Raw genomic sequence first — 24,689 nt, 5'->3', positions numbered from 1 at the left:
TCACCTTAGCTGCTTTAGCATACTCACTTTACATTTGATTTGTCTAACTCAAAGGTCTTTACATAACAACAACAACAAAAAATCTACTCATGTAAATTTACTCTTCCAAGTAAAATAGTATAACAAACATATGGGTTACATAGGCCATACGTTTGGTGTAGGCCTGTGCTCACATAGTTTGTGCATAGAGAACAAGATAAAGCACAGTGTTGTAAATCTTCATCTGCATCCTGTCTGGACAGAAGTTTTTATTGTTCCATCAAACTGTCTAATCTATTACTAAGATCTGTCACATTTCCTTTTATAACAATTTTTTTATTTATAGAGAAAAATTTCTAGCAGTTTTCTGTCATTTGAATCACTGCCATGTGATCCTCATGATCTGCCTTAAAAGAAGCCCACAACATTATCGTTTTAATTTCTTCTTCAGCCACAATTGCCATCCTATCCTAAAATCACACACCTTATTTATAGATACAGAACAACTTTTTCACCCTTGTATTTTCCCACCATAAATGTTGCTGCTTGGATGGTACTAACTAAACAATAGACAAACCACTTTTAACGTCATTGGTTCCAGATTGGGAAGTTTTCTGGGCTGTTCTTGGCAAGGGTGGTGAAGACAGATGCTAAAAAGCTGATATTCAGAAGCTGGACATTAGATGCTATAAGGAAAGTGCACTGAGTCTGTATCAGACCAGAATGTGAGTATCTTGCCATGTACAGGTACCACTCCATCTGTAAAAGGAAAGAAAGGTAAACAAAACTCAATAATATCACATTCAACCAGAGTCTAAAGATATATATTTTAAATAAATTTAAACATGGATTCATTGATAGAAAAGACTGGTCTCAAGATCTTTTCTTTGAAAAAGTATATATATGTGGCAACAATTTAGATAGCTAAATATTAGGTAGGTTAAATTATATGATATTACCATTTTAGTAGGTCAAAAAGATCAAGTATCAGCAGTTTCATAAGGTTATGCCTAATACTGAGGTTATAAAAATACAATGACCCTAACTGTTATTGAAAATAATGAGGACCATTGTTATGCAAATAAATGGCAAAAACAGCAAGACACAATATCTAATGTCACATCATCAAACTCATTTGTCAGGATAAGGTGCCATGCATTACCTTATTTTTCAGCTATTGCTTACATCTCACAGTTCCCAGAAGACTGTCACAGAGAAGATTAAAAAGTGGCAATATAAATCACAACTTCTCCTATCTAATACCATAGTTTCCAAACATTATGCTGACAAATGATGAGAGTATTATAAACTCTTCAGCTCAATAAGCCAACACTCCACCAGTAGTTAGCAAAAATAGGGTGAAATAAAACACATTCGGAAACAAATGCCAAGGTTAAAAATACTGCTTCCAAATCTATAAACTTATTACATGCTATTAGAAAGTGCCAACAGTTTTCCGTTCCCAGTACTTTCATTTTACTTTAAATCGATTGGAATTACCACATTAAATCTGTGCCTTTGAGAGCTCAGCATGGGAATAAGCAGTCAGATTAAACAGTACGGTCGGCAGACTCACACAATATCATTATTTGTTCTTGTCATTCTAAGCTCTTCCCTTGAATCCCCATGTCTTCCTGCAGAAAGGCCAATGATTTTTTAAAAATATCGCAATACACTGTTTCCAGTTACATTTAGAGATTTACAATTCCCATAGCATACCTTAAAAAATAATGCCAACTTCAATGGGGAAAATGCAGTCGTTAGGATATATGTTGATGAGTTGAATCAATCTAATCAATCAATCAAAGGCACTCCTCCACATTTTCTCCCCAAATACAGATGTCTTTAGTTTCTTATAATAATCATTCTGTAAAATTCAGTAACTTTGAGTTTTCAGTCCTAAATTAGATAACCATCATGTTTTAAAAGATGAATTAGCTAAAAGATGCTATTAGAATAAGGATTTAAAGAAAAATTTAAAGGATTTAAAGGAATCCTGTTTTCAAAGCACTGCATTATGTGCTACGAAGAAAACAAAAATTACAAAACTTTTTCCCTCAAAGAGTTTACATTCTAATTTAGAGACAAGATATGAATGTTTCTGTTTCTGTGGGTTTTGTTAAATAAATTTTCTTTAAATGGCATGTTAAGATAGCAAGTAAGAGAAGTGTCACGAGGCAGTACATGATTGTCATACGTGTATAATACAAATGCTAATTAGTGTTAGAATTCAGGGTGGGAAAGACCGCTCCAGGAAATCCTTATGCATGAAGTGGGATTTTTTGCTTCTTTTATAGTATCATTGGTGTTTAGATGAGGAAAAAGGGAGAGCAATTGCTTTCATTCTGGGTCCTGTGGGGTTGGGCTGGTTAGATCTTGAAAATGAGAGAAAATAGAAAGCCTTTGTGTCTCCTCAAAATTCATATGTGAGAATCCAAACCCTTGAGCATTAGGAGGTAGGACCTTTGGGAACTGATTAGATCACAAAGGTAGAGACCTAATGATGGGGATTAATGCCCTCATACAAGAGAACAGAGAGATCTGGTTAGCCCCTTCCTCTATGTAAGGACACAACGAGAAGACACCATCTATGAACCACAGAGGGAACCCTTTCCAGACAATGAATCTTCTGGTGCCTTGATCTTGAACTTCCCAGCCTCTCAGACTGTAAAAAAATACATTTTTCTTGTTTATAAGCAATGTAGTTTATGTTATTTTGTTATAGTTGACCAAACAGACTGAAACAGTGCTCAAGGAAAATGAATAATTTGTTCAAGTTCATAAGATAAAACTTAAAATCTGGAACCTTGAGCCAAGTCTTCCTGCAGAAAGGCCAATGCTTTTTAAAAAATATCAAACCAATCCACTGTTTCCAATTACATTTAGAGATTTACAATTCCCATAGCATACCTTAAAAAATAATACCAACTTCAATGGGGAAAATACAGTCGTTAGGATATATGTTGATGAGTTGAATCAATCTAATCCATCAGTCAATCAAAGGCACTCCTCCACATTTTCTCCCCAAATACAGATGTCTTTAGTTTCTTATAATAATCACTCTGTAAAATTCAGTAACTTTGAGTTTTCAGTCCTAAATTAGATAACCATCATGTTTAAAAGACGAATTAGCCAAAAGATGCTATTAGAATAAGGATTTAAAGAAACATAGTGATTTGGGCATGCATGGGTACGTCTTTAAAAGCTCTATATTCTTTTGGCTTATTTAAAATAAAGTTTTATATTTACAGACTTCAAAAGTCAGCTCTAGTTATGCCAAAAACTGTAAAATGTCTGAGATTGCATTCTCTTGTTAGTCAACAAGTCACTCTGTCGCAGTTTCATGAATGTTGTTAGAACACCGGAGACTCCTAGATGAGAAATGAACAGTTTTTTTACCCACATCAATAGCAGTAGCCACAGTGTCAGCATTTTGGGGCTGGTTGCCCAAGCCTCAATTAACACAGAGTAATGTGAAGAGAGCCAGATGACACAAGCCTACGCAACGGGTTGTGTTACAGGAAAGGAACCCAAGCTTAGAGAATCGGGAGCTTTAATGATGGCAGTAATTGTGTTTACCATTTGCTCCAGAGACGTTTTTATTATACTAGATAGAAAGCATGGCTGTAGTTTGATCTAAAGAGAGATCCTTTCTGTCTTCCAAGGTATGATGCCAACATCCAGAAGAAAGGGCAGTCAAAGTTTTGCTTACAAGGTGTGAAGAACCATTAGAAACCCATGGAGAATTGTCTCTCAACAGATTGATCCACACCTGCTTCAAGCTGCCTCCTAGATTGTTCCAAAATTTTGTTTTATGAGTTGAACTGTTTAGTTAAGAATCTAACTACCTCATATGTTCCTTAGTTGCATGTAATTTTACTGGGAATGAAATTTATGTTATTCTCTCCATGGAATTTCATTAGAAAGAAAAGTCAAACTGCCAAGATAAACATGAATTTAATCTGTTTGCTGAAACTGTTCCTCCTCAAAAACAGAAACATTGAGTCTTTCCTGAAGGTTCAAACCTCCCTCAGGTTCTAGGGTCAACACAGTCCCACTTCAGTCCTCAAGTGATCCCATGTTGATTCAACCTTGCTACACGCTTTCTTGTTCCCTAAGATGTTGACCTTGATAACTGCACCAGTAGATCTGTTTTTCTCAGTCTGAGATTTTGTTTTGTTCCTCCGGAAACTCCAAGACCTAAGTCCTGGACTTACACCCATCTCAGTGTCTGGGTCATGCTCCAGCTGTGAGAATGTTGTAACTGACTCGTTGCCTCCGTTGTCATCACGTTTATCCTACTGCCACTCTCCTTGGCCCTTTGCCCACCCTCTTTTTGGTTAATGTCTTCTGTTTGGGCATTAACCAAATTCCTTTGCACGATTTTTTTAATCACTTATTTGAGATACCAGCTTTCTACTATCACCACACTCCCCATTCATTTGTTTATTCAACAAGTAGTTCCTAAAGGACAACTAAGCTTACAGATCTGAGCCAGGATGTGATTTTGCAATGGAATCCCAAAATACTATAACTGACTGATCCTGATTACCTGACTAGTACTGTCTATTATCTACTGCTGATGAGATTTCAAGCTCCTGCCCTGAGCAGTGTCTGTGCTCTGGGTCTGGCATTAGACCTTAAAAGTCCACTCTGAGAAATATCATGCTTTGTTAGTACCAGATCCTCTCTTAAATTCCCAATTTCTTTCATAATTTTCTGTTTGAAAGAGTTTGCTTGTTCTGAACATTTTAATAGCACTGAATGTTGTAACCCTTAGTTAAATTTCTCATAACCGTTTTCTTATAAAATATTAAATTAGAGAGATCATGATGTCATTTGCCAAATATGCTCAGTTCACAGTTATTATAAGGTGTCACCTACAAAAATCTAGCATTTCCACCTGTACAATGCAAAAAATTGTTTTCCAATATTAAGGTCTTCTAATATTTTGAAGTTAGATTAAATTTTCATTAAGGCTTCATTCATTCTTATAAAATTCCACAAATGGAACTATCTACATCCTCATAAGTCTCCTCTTGTTTACAAAACAGTACTATACAGCTATCTGATTTAAAACCCTTTTGTGTCTTAAAACAGCTTCCCTTCTCAGGTTGTGTATGTATATATTTAAGAGTGTAAATTTGTGTGTGTGTGCGTTCCCTCTGATATGGGTTTATATGCTTCACTGCCAAAGTAATACTTTCCAATTTCTAATCATCTTTAAAGGAAAAAAAGTTATTTACTTGGAAATATTCACAGTTTAGAAAAATCTGAGCCCTAAATCTAACAAAATGTTGGACTGTAAACCCAATAACATAAAATAAACTCCAAAATATGTGCAAATATAGTCAATATATATCTAATATAGTGTGGATAATATATACCCTCTTTATAATAGGTTATCTGATCTGCACAGGTCAATGATTAGAAAAATAAAATCCTTATCACATGAACCACAATTAAAGCTATTTTGTTTACTAGTTACAGAAATTGGCAAAGATCATCATAACATGGTAGTTCAATTCTGCCAGAAAAGCACAAAGCCAGATAATCAGGAAACAATTTCTATTTTAAACCATTCAGGGTGCCAAGACAAAGTACCACAGACTGGGTGGCTTATAGACAGCAGAAATGTATTTCTCACAGTTCTGGAGGCAGGAAGACCCAGATCAGGACACCAGCATGGTTGCGTTCTGGTGAAGATCCTCTTCCAGGTTTCAGACCACCATTATCTCATTGTATACTCACATAAAGGAAGAAGGCTAGAGAGCTCTCTGCAGTCTATTTCGTAAGGACACTAACCCCATTCATGAAGGCTCCACCCTATTTTATATCCCAAAGGCCCACATCATAAAAACATAATATTGGGGATTAGGATTTCAAAATATAAATTTGGATTTATATTTGGATTTTGGATTATATTTTGAAATTTGGATTTCAAAATATATATTTATTAATATAAATATAAATATAAAATTCCATTTGTGGAATTTTATAAGAATGAATTAAACAAACGTTTAATTCATTGCATATAACACTAACAGCAATTAGTTCCCTATTTTTTTTTCTTTAAGACAGGGTCTCACTCTGATGCCCAAGCTGCAGTGGCAGAATCATGGCTCACTGCAGCCTTGACCTCCCAGGGTCAAGCGATCCTCTCACCTCAGCCTTCTGAGTGCTGGGACTACAGGCAAGGGCCATGACACCTAACCAGGTCTATTTTCGTATTTTAAGTAGAGACAGGATTTCACTATCTTGCCCAGGCTGATCTTGAACTACTGGGCTCAGGGGATCCAGCCACCTCAGCCTCACAAAGTGCTGGGATTACAGGCATGAGCTGTGGCACACAGCCTGTCCCTTTTCTGTTAAATGGAATGCATGTCTCAGTCTTAAATTTTAACCCTATTAAAGGCATTACCAGAAATTTATTTCCAAGAAGCTGCAAACCCTTATGATGATGGCCAAGCAAATGAAAAATAACTTGTCCTGAATATTCATATTCCTTCCTCTGATTACACTTTTGTTACCACTGGACTCCTCCCAACAGAAACCACATTTTATACATAAAAACAGTACTCTTGATTCCTTCAACTATTTTTTCCTCTTTCATGAATTTTCATAAACTACCTCAAATCTTTTGAGAAATGATAAAGTATAAATAGATGAATGGATAACCTTGAGAACAGATTCATAATAGAATACAGAGATAAATGATATATCAATAGAATGAAGAAAGTAGATTATAGATACATAAATACAGAAATATATGAGTGACCCAGCACTATTTAATGAAAAATCTGTCCTTCCTCAATTATATGTCAAACTACTTCTGTCATATATCAAGTATCCGTGTACAGGTTTGCTTCTGAGTTCTCTATGGTGCTGCTTTGGGTCTACTTGCCTACCTCTAACTTAATCACTGCAATTTATTATATATGTTGACATCTGGTAGAGCAAATGATTTCATCATTTACTTCTTTGATATGTGTATTCTCCATTCTTGACCCTTTGCACTTATGTATAAATTTTAGAATCTGCCTTCCAACTTCTACCAAACAAAAATTTACTGAGATTTTGATTGGAATTACATTCAAGCTCTAGAATATTAAGTTTTTCAATCCATGTTTATGCCATATTTCCCTATAGAGAACTTTCTAATTTATCTCAGTAATGTTTTATAGTGTTATACATTGGTTGTCTTGCATACTTTTAAATAAATTTGTACCTAGGTATGTTATAGTTTTTATACTAATTGAATACCTTCTAAATTTTATCTTCTATTTCTTCTTTGTTTGTGAAAATCAAATTGATTTTTTAATAATGCACTTTAAATCCAGAAATTTTGCTAGACTCATTAATTATAATAATTAGTTTGTGGATCCTCTTTGAATTCCTATGTAAATGATCTTGTCTACTATGAATAACATTAGTTTTGTTTCTTTTTTCCAACTGTTTTCTTTTGTTTTTCTCTTGCTCTACTGAACTGGTAACACTTCCAATACAATGTTGTTCAGATGTAGTTAAAGATGAAACAATTTTGTAAATTATTCAATATTTTCAACATTCATTATATTATTTATTATAAGTTTATTGTAGATATCCAATATCTCCTCCTAGTTTGCTTAGTTTCTTTTTAAAAGGATATAGAATTTTTATCAAATGTATTTTCTGCATCAGTTGATATGACTGTATCATTTTTTCTTTAATAATCTAATCAAGTTGGGGATTTTGTTAACTGATTGTCCAAAGTTAATCTATGAATGAGATCCTGGAAGAACTCCAACTTTATCATAATATATTATGCCTCTATAAAGATTGGGATTCTGTCTGCCAATATTTGCTAATTTTTTTTAGAGTTTTTTTATCTTTGTTCCTAATGAAATGGCCTATATAAATTATCTTTCTTGTGCTGTCCTTATCTGGTTTTGTTTTCAAGCTTACTAGTCTTATTGTATAGTCAGGAAATATTCCCAATTTTTCTTTCCTCTTGAATGGCAGAACTTATTAGAAAAGCTAATTTGACCTAGATGGTTTTTGTCAGAAAATGCTGATTACTGATTTAGTGTCCTTAATGATTAAGAATTGTCCAGGTTTCTCTTTCTGACTGATTTTTGATTAAGTATAATTTTCAAATAATTTTTGATAGATTTTCAAATTTATTGATATGTGACTAGTAATGTCCAGTCATTGCTTAGCTTCTCCAATATCCCTAATGTTGTACTTTTCTCACAGCAGATGTTGAAAATTTGTGTCTTTTCTTTGCTCATTCTCATCAGAAGTTTGTCAGTGTTATTAGTCTTTTTAAAAGAGAGACTTTGGTGTTACTCATTCTCTATATAACTTCTGCCTTATATTTAATATGTTCCCCCTTCCACTTTAATGAACTTAATTATCATTATTTTTTCTTTTTTTTTTTTTTTTTTTCTTTTTTTTTTTCTCTTGCTCTACTGAACTGGTAACACTTCCAATACAATGTTGTTCAGATGTAGTTAAAGATGAAACAATTTTGTAAATTATTCAATATTTTCAACATTCATTATATTATTTATTATAAGTTTATTGTAGATATCCAATATCTCCTCCTAGTTTGCTTAGTTTCTTTTTAAAAGGATATAGAATTTTTATCAAATGTATTTTCTGCATCAGTTGATATGACTGTATCATTTTTTCTTTAATAATCTAATCAAGTTGGGGATTTTGTTAACTGATTGTCCAAAGTTAATCTATGAATGAGATCCTGGAAGAACTCCAACTTTATCATAATATATTATGCCTCTATAAAGATTGGGATTCTGTCTGCCAATATTTGCTAATTTTTTTTAGAGTTTTTTTATCTTTGTTCCTAATGAAATTGGCCTATATAAATTATCTTTCTTGTGCTGTCCTTATCTGGTTTTGTTTTCAAGCTTACTAGTCTTATTGTATAGTCAGGAAATATTCCCAATTTTTCTTTCCTCTTGAATGGCAGAACTTATTAGAAAAGCTAATTTGACCTAGATGGTTTTTGTCAGAAAATGCTGATTACTGATTTAGTGTCCTTAATGATTAAGAATTGTCCAGGTTTCTCTTTCTGACTGATTTTTGATTAAGTATAATTTTCAAATAATTTTTGATAGATTTTCAAATTTATTGATATGTGACTAGTAATGTCCAGTCATTGCTTAGCTTCTCCAATATCCCTAATGTTGTACTTTTCTCACAGCAGATGTTGAAAATTTGTGTCTTTTCTTTGCTCATTCTCATCAGAAGTTTGTCAGTGTTATTAGTCTTTTTAAAAGAGAGACTTTGGTGTTACTCATTCTCTATATAACTTCTGCCTTATATTTAATATGTTCCCCCTTCCACTTTAATGAACTTAATTATCATTATTTTTTTCTTTTTTTTTTGAGATGGAGTTTCGCTGTTGTCACCCAGGCTGGAGTACAATGGCACAATCTTGGCTCAATGCAGCCTCCTCCTCCCGGGTTCAAGCTATTCTCCTGCCTCAGCCTCCCAAGTAGCTGGGATTACAGGCATGCACCACCATACCTGGCTAATTTTCTATTTTTTTAGTAGAGACTGGATTTCACCATGTTGGCCAGGCTGCTCTGAAACTCCAGACCTCAGGTGATCTGCTCGCCTCAGCATCCCAAATTGCTAGGATTATAGGTGTGAGCCACCACACCCGGCCTTAAATTTTTAAAATGGATGCTTAGTTTAATTTTTGACCATTTTGAAGACATACATTGAAAGCTCTGAATATGTCTCTACGAATTGCTTACTTCAAGTTTTGGCATGTAGTACTTTCATTATTATGTGGATGAAAATATTTCCGACCTTTTATTGTAATTGTTTCTTTAAACTAAAGGTTTTGACAGTTCCTAATCTATCTTGAATATTCAAAAAAGAACTTGCATTTGTCATGGGAAAAGAAGAAAATAGAAGGGCTCACCTAACGTGCCCTCATATGAATCATATTCAAGCCCTTCCTTTGTCAACCATCTTCCTCTCCAACCTACTGGGAGCTCAGATCAGTAGTATTGTTTAGTTTCCATTTAGCTGCATAGTAATACTAATTAACATTAATTAAACTCATGACTTCTCCCTCATTCCTTCTTCCATTTTATCAGCTATATTAAATGTAGAAATAACTGGTCTTACATTAAACCCAGAAGGAGAAGAAAGACAGATTAACAATAAAAAGGTCTGACAAAAATATAATTCCTTTTACTTAATGATACAAAAATTGACATAGAAATTGTATTATTTTAGTTAAGCTAGTTAATTCCTTAGAGAATTCCCAAAATCAATAATCATTTTTAAAAAAGAGTGATAAATTAGATTTCACTAACATTCAAAATTTCTACTTATCCAAGTCACCATTAAGGAAATGGATAGGCAAGCCACACTGGGAGAAAAATACTCATATCTTACAAAGAACTTGACTCCAAAATACATAAGAACTGTTATAAATCAATAATCAAAAGATTAACACAAGTTAATAAATGAGCAAGCAATAAAAGCAGATACTTCACAAAAGAAAAGGTATAGTAATACCCAGGGAGAAAAATGAAAAGATGTTCAACATCATCAGGAAAAGGCAAATTAAAACCAGATAAGATTCTACTTACCACCTACAGAAATAGTTACAATTTAAAAGGACTGACAATTATCAATTTTTGGCAAGAAAGGGGAACAAATGAACCTTCTCATACACATTGCTGATGGGACTATAAAATGTTGCAACCACTTTGAAAGTCTGTTTGGCAATATATTTTAAAGTTAAGCACATTATTACCATACAACTCAGCAATACCACTCATAGACATTTACCCAGCAGAAATGAAAATATATGTCAAAGAAAATACTTGAGTTGAATAATTATAACAGTTTTATTCATAATAGCCCAAAACAAAACAACCCAAATGTTCACAGAAAATAGATAAAATGTTTTAGATTCATATGATGAAATATTCTTTAGCAATACAATAAAATGAACTACTGATGCAAGCAACAATATGGGTTAATCTCAAAAGCATTCTGTTTAGAGAAAGAAGTCAAATTGCATACTATATGATTATGTTTATATATTTAATAAAATGCAAGAACAGGCAAAGCTAATCTATAATGATAGATGTAAAAAATAATGGTGCCCATGGGGGAAGGGCTATGGAATTAGCTGGCAAGGAGTATGATAGAACAGTCTGGAAAGAGAAAAATGTTCTAAAACTTGACTGATATGTTAGTTACAAGGATGTTGGTTATCAAGGTATATATAATGGCTAACATTCAACAAATTTTATAATCAAAGTTTGTACATTCCACACTGTTGATTTTATCTCCATTTTAAAAATGAAATTTCTAAAGTATCTTCCCCAATTTGTATAACTATCTAAAATACGTTTTAGAAATGCAACCCAGAACATTACCTTACTAATTACTCCACTGGATAACAACATACAACCACTGGAATCAAAGGGAGCTGTATTTTAAATCAGGCTTTGGACATGAACAGACACCTCTCAGAAGACATACATGTGCCCAAAAATCATATGAAAAAAAACTCAACATCACTGATAGAGAAATGCAAACCAAAACCACAATAAGATATCATCTAACACCAGGCATAAAGGCTATTATTAAAAATAAAAAATAATAAATGCTGGCAAGGTTGTGGAGAAAAAAGAACACTTATACACTGTTGGTGGGAGTGTAAATTAGTTCAACCATTGTGGAAGACAGTGTGGCAATTCCCCAAAGACCTAAAAACAGAAACACAATTGAACCCAATAATCCCATTACCAGGCATATACTCAAAAGAATATGAATCATTCTAATATAAAAAGACACGCACGCATATGTTCATTGCAGCACTATCACAATAGCAAAGACATGGAGTCAACCCAAATGCCCATCAATGATAGACTGGATAAAGAAAATGTGGTACATATACACCATGGAATACTATGCAGCCATAAAAAAGAATGAGATCACGTTCTTTTTAGGCAGATGGATGGAGTTGGAGGCCATTATACTCAGCAAGCTAATGCAGTAACGGAAAACCAAACATCACATGTTCTCACTTATAATTGGGACCTGAATGATGAGAATAAATGAACACATAGAAGGGAACAACACACACTGGGGTTTTTCAGAGGATAGGGGCTGAGAGGACTGAGAGGATAAGGAAAAATAATTAATGGATGCTAGGCTTAATGCCTGGGTGTCGAAATAATCTATACAACCAACCCCTGTGACACACCTTTACCTATGTAACAAATCTGCGCATCCTGCACATGTACTCCTGAACTTAAAATAAAAGTTTAAAAAAAAAAAAATCAGGATATGGTACTTAAAACCCATGTCAGCCCAAGCAATACTTTTGTTAAGCCATTTTATTATTGAAGTATGATTGACATACAGAAAACTGTACATATTTAATGTATACAACTTGATGAGTTTGGAAATAAGAATATACCCATGAAACCATTGCTATAGTCTATGCCATAAACCTATGTATCGCCTCCAAAAGTTTCTTCCTGCCCTCTTTGTGTTGTGTATGTGTGTGATAAGAACACTTAACATAAAACCTATACTCTTAGAAAATTTTAAAGTACACAACAAAGTATGCTTAACCTCTTAATAATGTTAATGTATTATTTGTTGTAAATATTAATTAATGGTTAAATTACTAAAACTCTGGGAGGAAAAACCTTACCTATTTTTTATTAGAGTGTGACCATTATGAAAAGATGACAGTGATATGGGTATAGCAGAATCTGTTTTTTTGCCTGCCCTTGGGCTATGGTTTGAATGTCCTCTTAAAACTCAGGTTGAAATGTAATTGTCATTGTGACAGTATTGAGAGGTGGGACCTCTAAGAGGCATTAGGTGATGAGGGCTCTGTACTCAGGAATGAATTAGTGCCATCATCTAGGGAGTGGGATATGAGAGCTTTGCCCCCTTTTTCTCTCTATCTCTCTTATGTGCTCTCTGACCTTGTGATGCCTTCTGCTACGTTATGGTGCAGCAAGAAGGACCTCACCAGTTGTGGCCTCTCGACCTTTGAATTCCTAGCTTCCAGAACGATGAACCAAATAAACTCTTTTATTTATAAATTACTCAGTCTATGGTATTTTGTTTTAGGGGCAGAAAACAAACTATACCTTACTAAATTGTTCTTTGGGAATCAAATAGGACTGACTGTACTCTCCAAGCTCTAGCATGAATACCTGACCAAGACTCACTCAGTACTAGTATTTGGAAAACTAGTCACAGTAATACATTTATAGATGTATTCACATAGCTCAAGATAAAACTCGATACTCATACTGGCTGGAATTCTTTAGAAAATAAGCTTTTTTTTTTTTTTCTCTAGAGGTTGCTAAGTTCATCTCTGAAAATAGTTGAGATAAACTTTCCCGAGGATAAAATCAATACAGAGGAAAGAATAAGAAATTGGAAAGCATCATTTGAGAACCTGAATCTGTTGTGTCTAGACTTTTTAAAATTTCAAGCAGCTTAAGGTAGCCTACTCTCACTTACTGTCCTGATATGATAGTAAATATGGTGCCATTCACAAATTTAAAAGCAACATTAAAAAGTAGCAATGGCCAGGCATGGTGGCTCACACCTGTAATCCCAGCACTTAGGGAGGCTGAGGTGGGTGGATCACCTGAGGTCAGGAGTTCGAGACCAACTGACCAATATGGAGAAACCCCGTCTCTACTAAGAATACAAAATTAGCCAGGCATGGTTGCCTGTAATCCTAGCTACTCGGGAGGCTGAGGCAGGAGAATCACTTGAATCCGAGAAGCGGAGGTTGCGGTGAGCCAAGATTGAGCCACTGCACTCATGTACTCCAGCCTGGGCAACCAGAGCAAAACTCCATTTCAAAAAAAAAGGTAGCAATCATATTGTGCTTTACAGTTTACAAAAATGCTTTGCTATACATTTAATTTCAATCAATTCTTACAGATACTTGTTAAAGTAATTTTATAACCCATTTTAAAGTCGTAATAATTGAGATCTGAGAATTTTCCAAGGCCTCATACTTTTAACTAATAAAGCAGAAACTTGAATTCCTGACTTTAAAAGGTATGCCATTTCCAAAATAATATAGACCTTTATTAAACATATTTCACTTTATACTTTACTGAATTAACTGTTGTTTCTCATAATAATATTATTAACTGTCTTCTATGAACTATCGTGAGCTTGCCTTGGCAAGAATTCTTCAGCAATGCAGGGCCTAATGCCTTCCAACTATAGTGATTGCTTCCACAAATCCTGTTCATATAGTCTCCTTCCATGATCTGTAAACATTTATTTTGTAGAAATCAAATTGCTATATTATTCTTTTAGAAACCTCCTAAATATTAGTTCAGAATCCTGATATCTTTTCAAACAGTGGAACCTCCCAAATATTAGTTCAGAATCCTAATAGCTTTTCAAGAAGTGGAACCTCCAAAATATTAGTTCAGAATCCTATATCATTTTCAAGCAGTGAATCACTTTAGGTATGACTAGAATTTAATCTCACAGTTTTTTACTTGGTTTCTGTACATCTGTCTTTAAAATATTTTTGAATCTATGGTTAGTTTCTGAATGCACATTATTATTATTTCTAGCACCCTATCTTCTCTTGTCATTTTGTGTTAAGGCATGTTTTATCTTAACTATTACCATCATCATCATTATCATCATCATCATCACCATTATTCTAAAACAAAAAACCCAGGACTCTTCTTTTTAGATGTGCACAATTTTAAAGGCCTTAAATGGATGATGGATATTTAATGCTTCCCTGTAGAGTGAATGTAGCTTATTAACACCAAGAATCTCATAAGAAAGTCAACTCTTGGTTTTACCCAGCAGGTTGTTCCTACTTCCCTTTATGAAAAGATAGATAGGTAATGGTACTTTCAAGTTTGTCAAAATAATATAAATGCTTTTCTCAATTACTTATTTTATTTCATTGGCTCTCTGCTTATCTTTGCTAAATAAAATTCAGAGAGGCCCTTTGAGACCCACTTAACCATTGCCCCTAACTTTAATGAAAGAACCCCAAAAGAGTTAACTGCTTAAAATCCACATGAGAGGCAAGCTGTTGATTGGCATCATTGATAGGTTTTAGGGATTAATTGAGCAGAAGTTCAGAATGAGGAAGTAGTATTCTGGCTCTGACTTGATGAGGTCTTCTCAGTGTGGCTTCATTATCCCAAAATGAAAGTAGAAAATCTGTTACCACTAAAAATAAATGGAGTAGGTCATTTGAGTGTTTTATATAAAGAGAAAGACATGGTGAAGTGTGGCAAAGGAGTTGTGTTGAGAGTTCAGGCCATCTGTGTCACTTGGCTGTAGAGTCTACAACAGTAGGCATGGCCACCGAGGATACATCAAATAGGGAAATAAGAGGAGACCTAGGAGGGAGAATAAAGCACTTCAGGAGAGTTACAAATTGTCTAGGAGCAATCCCACAACCCTGCTACCATCCATTCCCCTGCCATCACCAAGAAATGTAATCCCCATAATCATAACATGCACTTTCTGGATTTATTTAACCAAGAATACTGAAATCTGTTGCATGTGCAATAAACATACCTCAATGCTGTTTACCCTCTTCAATAGCAACTGCTATCAAAATTTAGAAAATAGACACCGTTTGGCTATGTTACTTGTTTTTCTACTTGTTTCCAGGAAGAAACTACTCTTATTTTTGTACTTCTGTGTAAAGAACTATTTTCCACACCAGGCACACTTGGATCTTGAGCCAAATTCAGCATCAGGAAGGCTAGATCATCATGGGGTGGAGAAAGTACAGTCAGTGCTCAGGGGTGCCAGATCATGATTTCTGCCTCTAACTCTCCAGGAATCCAAATAATGACTTTTCTTCAACAAATAGTAGCCTGTCAGCCAAGGGAAGGCAGTTTCAAAAGGGGCATAAGAACAAGCAGTGTCAAATGCATCCAAGAGGATGAGTGCTGAAAATAAAGCACTGAGTTCGCAGCTAAGTAAATATAGGTGTCTACCGGTGTAATTTAATGATTTAGGGTGAGCATAGAGTACATGGGTGATGCAGCAACAGAGACCTCAACTGTAACAAACTTACTGCTTCCAGTCTTGCCTAACTCCAATCCGTTATCCAACCACTTCCAGAATATTCTATCTGACCACGTTATTCTCCAACTAAAAGTCTTTTAGTGGCTTCCTATTTATTACACAGCACAGTATAGATCTGTTCTTAGTGTACTATGTATCCTTCACTCCAACTGACCCTTCAAGCACCAGTTCTTACATAAAACTTTTCCTGAATCAGCAGGTAGATTGAAAACCCTCTTATTTGTGCTTCACTATAACCCAAGACACAATTTTCTCATATTGCTGACAACATTCAATCGCATTTATATGTTTCCATGTTTACCTATCTTCATATACTGACCTCCTTAGGTCAAAGACAATGTCTAATACATCGTAGAAACCCAATATTTAATTGTGGAATGAATGAGAGGGAATGAGAGAGAGGAATGAAGAATAAAGATGGATGAGCTAACCTTGGAAAAAAGAATATTTGCCACCAAACAAAAGTGAAGGAGAGGAGGACAGGTAACAGGAAACAAACTAAGGTAATGATATAATAGGAAGCCAAGCAATAAAAAAGGAATCAAATACCAACTCCATGGAAAACTAACATTTGTATAGTAAAGAAATATTGTGTACAGATAAGATGAACTTGAAGCTGGTCTAAGCAATTCTAACTCTGTGTTTATCTCCAAATTTGCCTGGAACCATGCTATCAACCCTTGGCCAGTAATGGGATAAAATGTGCTACCTAAGGATTTATAATGTGCCGTTTGCATTCTGAAACTTCTCTAGTAGCACCCACTAGCAAGTTATCTACATTGTTCCTTGAGAATGTAGGTTGATGGTCTGTACCTGCTTGAACTAGTTACACAGCCTGATTCAAGCTATTGACCAGCTGAGTAGGAAGATTCCTCAGGAAACTTGTGCTTGGCGGCCCTAAGACCACCATATCTCATACACAGCTTGGCACATCATGATCTAATGACAAAGCACATTCCGTAAAACTGAGAAAGATCATGGGGACTATGTCTGGGAATCTCAAAACTCTCTAATGTTTGTCTGTATTTTCTTTCTCCTGCTGTACCACACCCTTTACCTTTATCAAAACCTAATTTAAGCATACCTTATGGAGTCCTTTTAAAATAGTTCTCTGACCCTGTGTAATTGATGCATTTGGCACAGTGAGTCGAGTATTGAAATGACCTTTGTCTCTAATTGTAAATGTTGGCTAAGATTTTGTTTAAGGAAAAGAAAGATGAGGGAGATGATGAACTTTTCATGATAATCTGACTCCTGGGTCACTTCTGGCTTGAGTCAGGCAAATGCTGCAACCACTGATGAAAAGAGAAGCATACCAATGGAACTTGGAGGTGGTATATTCTGAACCAAGGGAAATAGCTACAAGGATTGAGAAAGAAATTCAGACAGAGGGGAAGTCAGCCAAGAATTTTGTAATTTCGATACTTCGAAAAAATGAAAGTAACAGAAAGCACTGAGGCTGCCAAGTACACCAAATAATGACTGGTGATCCTAAAGGGAAGAGAAAGTGTGCCAAAAGGGAATTGGGCAGATATTTATTTTGCTCAGAATGTGACAATCTGAATGAGGATCACGAAAAAGAGTATACAGGCTGCAGGGTGAGGAAACCAAAGACAAATGAAACGGGTATTCAGTCAAAGACCTAAGCCATTTGTGGAATGTTATAAACAGCTTCCTGGGAAGCCGCTACTAAAATTATGCATTCAGATACAAGGAGGTACTTCCCTTGCATTATACACTGACCAATGGAAGAGAATGGTGGTCATATTCAGAATTCTCAATTAGTTGCAGTTTTTACAGAGATGTGTTAGACAGTCAAACTTGCAATCTATAGAGGTGGATAAAGGCAAAGTACATAAAATGTGTATAAATGAAAAATTAGATACTAAATAAAATAATCCTTCTAAAGCCTCTGAAATGTTGAAAATACCAGTGACTGGATTGGCTATATGATGATACTGAATTACCCCCTAATTTTATGCCTTTAACTCAAGTGATGATTGATGTTGTAATTAAAGAGCTTCCAGATGCTTGGGCTCCTTATGTTACTGTACAAACAGATGAGCAGGATTCTGTAAGGGAAGATTTCATTGACCTCCTGATTCAGATTCCATAAGTAGGGCCAAATGATGGGGGGGAAATTAGGATTATTCAGAAGAAAGAGGAAAAAGGATAAAATGGGTTTTAAAACAGAAACTGGAGATATTTAAACTGGGTAGAATATAGTCACATGATTAATTCTAAAAGATATGGAAAAGGAAAAATAGATGGAGTAGCTACTAAAATTTTAATGGATCACTATAAGAGATTATATGATCAGGCTGCTTTACCAACTCCTCCGTTTATCCTTGCCTTGATGAATTCTAAAAATTCTAAAAACCTAATTTTAAAAACAGAATCTGCAGTCTCTTCCAAGGCAGTGTTGTTTAAAAGAGCAGGTGTTTAAAAATAGGTTTATTCTGAATGACAAAATATCCAGGGACTGTTGGTGCAATTTCAGAGCAGACAAACAGTCAGTTCAGGCAGTCATAACAAAATACCCTGGACTAGGGGCTCAAACAACAGACATTTATTTCTCACAATTCTGGAGACTGGAAGGTTAAGATCAAGGTGCTGGCCAATGTGCTTCTCTGGTGAGAGCTCTCTTCTGGCTTGCAGATGGCTGCCTTTTTGCTATATCCTCAAATGGTGACTTGAGAGAGACAGAGAGAGAAAGGAATGAAGAAATTAAAAGGTCTGGTCCATCTTCCTCTTCCTATAAGGACATGAATCCCATCATGGGAGCCCCACCCTCATGTCCTCATCTAAACCTAATTATCTTCCAAAAGTCCCACCTCCAAATACTGTTGCACTGTGGGTTAGGGCTTCGACATATAAATTTGAATGAGAAAATATTTTTTTCATAATAGTGTCTAAGGCCATTTGCATTGGTATGCAAGGAAATCATCCAGGGTAGTAAAATAACATGATTGGAATTCCTAGACATTAATACACAAAATCAGAATATTCCTAAATCTGCTAATTAAAAGGTAAAGGCAATGTAATTAATTTAGCAGGACATGGTAAAATATTCTAAAATAAAAATCTGGTTCAAAGTAGGAATTAATGATTAAAGTTATGTACGTTTGTTACATAACTACTACCAGAACATATTACTGAAATGAATATGATGTATGAATATGGGACTCGTCTTATCCAAACCAGTGGAAACAGACATACAAATCTGCTATTCATTCTCTTTTAATTTGACACGGTAGATGGTAACCTTTGGAACTACCTAAATCCAGTCAAGTCATTAATATAAAGTAGTATATTAAGTTGGTGCAAAAGTTACTGTAGTTTTTGCCATTAAGAGTAATGGCAGCTGGGTGCAGTGGCTCACACCTGTAAGCACTTTGGGAGACTGAGGCGGGCAGATCACCTGAGGTCAGGAGTTCAAGACCAGCCTGGACAACATGGTGAAACCCTGTCTCTATTATAAATACAAAAAATTAGCCGGGTAAGGTGGCATACACCTGCAATCCCAGCTAATTGGGAGGCTGAAGCACAAGAATCCCTTGAACTCGGCAGGCGGAGGAGGTTGCAGTGAGCCTAGATTAGGCCACTGCACTCCATTCTGGGGCCCAGACTAAGATTCTGTCTCTCAAAAAAAAAAAAAAAAAAAAAATGAGTAATGGCAAAAACTGCAGTAACATTTTTATCAGCCTAATAGGATACCGAGAAAGGAAGTAGGGGAAAAAATGAACATCAAGAAATTTTAGTTTTTATTAAAGATATGTTAGATAAAGATAAATTAGTGTCCTCAAATTATTTGCTTAATAGTACAGTATAGCATGTAAGGAAAGCTGACGGTGCCAGGAAGATAACTCAAGACTCTAGAGAACTGAGTAAAGAGTAATTGAATATCATCATTCATGCTCTATATGTTAAAAATTCAAGTTGTGAAACAAGCTGAAGGAGATTGATATTCTATGATCAATTTGACCAGTGCTTCCTTTTGGATTTCTATTTTGAAAGAAAGTAAAAATCAAATGTGCATTCATGTGAAATAATCTCCAATACCTTTTTGTGCTCAATGTGGGAATATTTAAAGTGTCTTCTTTACAGCTACAACCTGGTGGTAAGAAACATTGATTTGATTCCATCTAAACTACTGATATTCATTGCATCAATAATATAATGTTGATATCTAAATCTAGAAATCGAGCTAAGCATGACTTCCAAATGTTAATGGTATGACCACCAGGGAATAGTAACTAATCCTACTGAAATATAAGTCCAGCATAACTGTTAAAATTTCTAGTAATTACATGGGGTAGAAATATTAGCATTCTTAGGCCGGGCGCGGTAGCTCACGCCTGTAATCCCAGCACTTTGGGAGGCTGAGGTGGGCGGATCACCTGAGGTTGGGAGTTCGAGACTAGCCTGACCAACATGGAGAAACCCCTTCTCTACTAAAAATACAAAATCAGCTGGGCGTAGTGGTGCATGCCTGTAATCCCAGCTACTCAGGAGGCTGAGGGAGGAGAATTGCTTGAACCCAGGAGGTGGAGGTTGTGGTGAGCAGAGATCACGCCATTGCACTCCAGCCTGGGCAACAAGAGCAAAACTCAAAAATAAATAAATAGGAAGGAAGGAAGGAAGGAAGGAAGGAAGGAAAGGAGGAAGGAAGGTCAGCATTCTTCAACCAAACATAATGAATTTTTGTCTGTCTAGCTCCAAAATTAAAACAAGTCACAAAGACTGGTTTCTGAAGAAATCACATACCAAATCTGTAAATTTTATTAGCCCTATTCACATAGTAACAAGGGAAAAAGTTGATTTAAAATAATGCTTTGAATAACATTAAGCAGTCATGGAATCTGAACTAGAATATTACCTGAGGCTGCCTCAGAAGTAGCATAGCCCACAGACAGCAGAGTCCAGGGTAGAGTTAACACTTAATCTGGAAGTCAACTGCATTGCACTTTGCTGATTGTTGCTTTTTTACTGAAAAAGTAAAAGATAATTTCACTTAATAGAATTAAGAGTTATATTTCTCATGCAACTAGATAATAAAAATAACATAGTATGGATTTATACCAATTCTTAGGCATTGGCCAATGGAGTAGCTATATGGTCCAGAAAGTGGGCCTTTGATGACCAGAAGATAAGAGAAACCCCAGTGTGGTGAACTGCTATGAAAAACTTTATGGATGTGTAAGGAAACAAGGTAGGGTAGGCTGCTGCCCATTAAAAAACAAAACAAGAACAACAAATTTTGAATTCAGAATGGTACAGAAAGCAACAAGTATTTACCGTGTGTGCTCTTGAGTATGCAAAATGATTAGTCACAGAGGTAACTGATGAATTAACAATAAAAGGTGCATCCCACTCTATGCTCAGATGCTCAAAAATTGACTAATAACTGTTATGTTTTTAACATTAACTTCAGAGGCTTAAGTTAGAATGGGTTTTCTATTGGTAAAATCCAGGCAAGCTCATAGCTGGAAAATGGATTGCATTGACTTATTGCTTATGATTTTAGGTATATACTTATGGGTCTTGACCAAAGGGATACTCATTCGAGATTTGAACATGTATACCAGGTAACTAATCAATGTCTCTAACACTATTAGAGGCCTTGGAAAAAAATATGTGATTTCAGTTTCTGTCCCTGACTTATACATCACTAATCAAGGAACCCATTTTACTGCAAGTACAACAGCAGACTAAGACATAACATATACAATAAAATTATCATATAATTTTCCATCTACAAATTAATAAATATAGTGATAATTGGAATGTGAAAATAAAATATATGCTTATTAGAGGAGTCAGGTCAGAAACATGGCAAAACAAGAAGCTCTGGACCCTCCTTTTTCCAGTGAACATACTGATTCAATAAACTGCCAGTTCCCAGCTTCTCCCTGGGAAGAAAGGAGAGGCCTGGACTGTATACCCAATGTTCTGACTTTTCAAAGGGCTGCAGAAAAGACTTGTTTCTGTGTTGCCCGAACAAGCAAGCTGACAAAAAAGGACCTGTTCTCCAAGATATGTCACATGTTAGATCACAAAAGAAGTCTTAATAATTTAAGAAGACTGAAGTTATATTAAATATATTTTCCAACCACAATGGCATAAAGCTAGAAATTAACAGAAAAAAACCTGGGAATTTACTGTAAAAATTAAACAGCATCCTCTTGACAACCCATGAGACAAAAAAGAAATCAAAAGGATAACTAGAAAATATCTTAATGAAAATGAAAATGGAAACACACCATACCATTGAGTTTCAGGCAAAGCAACATTAAGAGGGAAGTTTATAGTGATAAACACTGACATTGAAAAATAAGAAAGATATTCATCTCAATAGATGCAGAAAAAGCATTTGATAAAATTCAGCATCCCTTCATGATTAAAACCCTCAGCAAAATCAGCATAGAAGGGACATATCTTAACTCTATAAAGGCCATCTATGACAAACCCATAGCCACCATAATACTGAATGGGAAAGGTTGAAAGCATTCCCCCTGAGAACTGGAACAAGACATGGGTGCCCACTCTCACCACTTCTATTCAACATAGTACTGGAATTTCCAGCCAGAGCAATCAGACAAGAGAAATAAATAAAGGACATCCAAATCAGTAAAGAGGAAGTCAAACTGTCACTGTTTGCTAATGATATGATTATATACCTAGAAAGCCCTAATGACTCCTCCAAAAACCTCCTCGACCTAATAAATGAATTCAGCAAAGTTTCAGGATACAAAATTAATGTACACAAACCAATAGCTCTGCTATACACCAACAGTGACCAAGCTGAGAATCAAATCAAGAACTCAACCCCTTTTACAATAGCTGCAAAAAAAATTAAAATACTTAGGAATATACCTAACAAAGAAGATGAAAGACTTCTATGAGGAAAAGTTTAAAACACTGCTGAAATAAATCATAGACAACACAAACAAATGGAAACACATCCCATGCTCATGGAAGGGTAGAATCAATATTGTGAAAATGACCATACTGCCAAAAGCAATCTACAAATTCAATGCAATTCCTATGAAATGCCACCATTATTCTTCACAGGGAAAAAAAAAATCCTAAAATTCATATGGAACCAAAAAAGAGCCCACATAGCCAAAGTAAGACTAAGCAAAAAGAACAAATCTGGAGACATCACATTACCTGACTTCAAACTATACTATAAGTCATCAGAACAGCATGGCACTGGTATAAAAAATAACCACAATGGAACAGAACAGAGAACCCAGAAATAAAGCCAAAAACTACAAATTGAGTACCCTGTATACTACTAGAGAGCTAGGTCCACCAAAATATCAGACATCACCACTAAAGAACGTATTGATGTAAACAAACATCACTTGTTTCCCCAAAACCTATGGAAATAAAAAATAAAAATAAGAAAGATCTTGGCTGGATGCAGTGGTTCACATCTGTAATCTCAACACTATGGGAGGCTGAGGCAAGCAGACGTCTTGAGCCCAAGGAGTTCGAGACCAGTGTAGGCAACATAGCAAGACCTCATCTCTACAAAAAATACAAAAATTAGCTGGGTGTGGTAGTGTGCACCTGTGGCCCCAGCTACTCAGGAGACTGAGGTGAGAAGATCATTTGACCCCTGTAGGTCGAGGCTGTAGTGAGCAATGATCATGCCACTACACTCTAGCCTCAGAGAAAGAGTGAGACCCTGTCTCAAAAATAAAAATAAAATAAGAATGATCTCAAAAAAAAACTTAACATTACACCTCAGAAAGAACAAAAATCCAGAGTAAGCATAAGAAAGGAAGCAATACAGTTTAGAGCAAAAATAATTAATGAATCAATGGCTGTAACATTATTAGAAGCCTTGAGAAAAAAATGCAGAATTCGATTTGATTAGTTACAGCAGAAATAGAGAGAATAGAAAACAATAGAAAAAAATCAATGAAAAGAGGAGGTGATTTTTAAAAGATCAACAACATTGAAAAACCTTTAGCTAGACTAAAAAAATGAGAAGACTCAAACAAATAAAACCAGAAATGAAAAAGGAGATGTTACAGCTTATGCCACAGAAATATAAACTTGATCATAGGAGACTACTATGCACAATTAGATGCCAAAGAATTAAATAACCTAGAAGAAATGGAAAAATTTCTTTTCCATTTACAAATACATCCTACTAAGACTGTAGCATGAAAAAAGAGAAAATGTGAACAGACTTTTAGCTAGTAAAATATTGAATCAGTAATCAAAACCCTCCCAACAAAGAAAAGCCAAGGTCCAAAATGTTTTAGCGGTGAATTCTACCCAATATTTAAGGAACTAACATTATTGTCCTCAATAGATGACTCTATTATGCCAGGAACACCCTGTTTAGTAACTGTATTTTGTAAAATGTTCTGAAGTCAGAAACCGTGAAAAAAGACTGAATACTGTTACAATGTCTGTACTAACCAAATAAATATACAGGTTCAATGCAATCCTTACCAAAACCCAATGGCATTTTTAGAAAAATAGAAGAAAGAATTCTAAATTCCATGTGGAACCAGAAAGAAACTTGAATAGCCAAAATAATTATAGGAAAGAAGAACAAACCTGGAGGCATCACGGTTTCCGAC

Source organism: Trachypithecus francoisi, unplaced genomic scaffold (genome assembly GCF_009764315.1).
Source record: "Trachypithecus francoisi isolate TF-2019V2 unplaced genomic scaffold, Tfra_2.0 Lachesis_group13, whole genome shotgun sequence".
Taxonomy (NCBI): domain Eukaryota; kingdom Metazoa; phylum Chordata; class Mammalia; order Primates; family Cercopithecidae; genus Trachypithecus; species Trachypithecus francoisi.
This window is presented reverse-complemented; position numbering follows the sequence as displayed.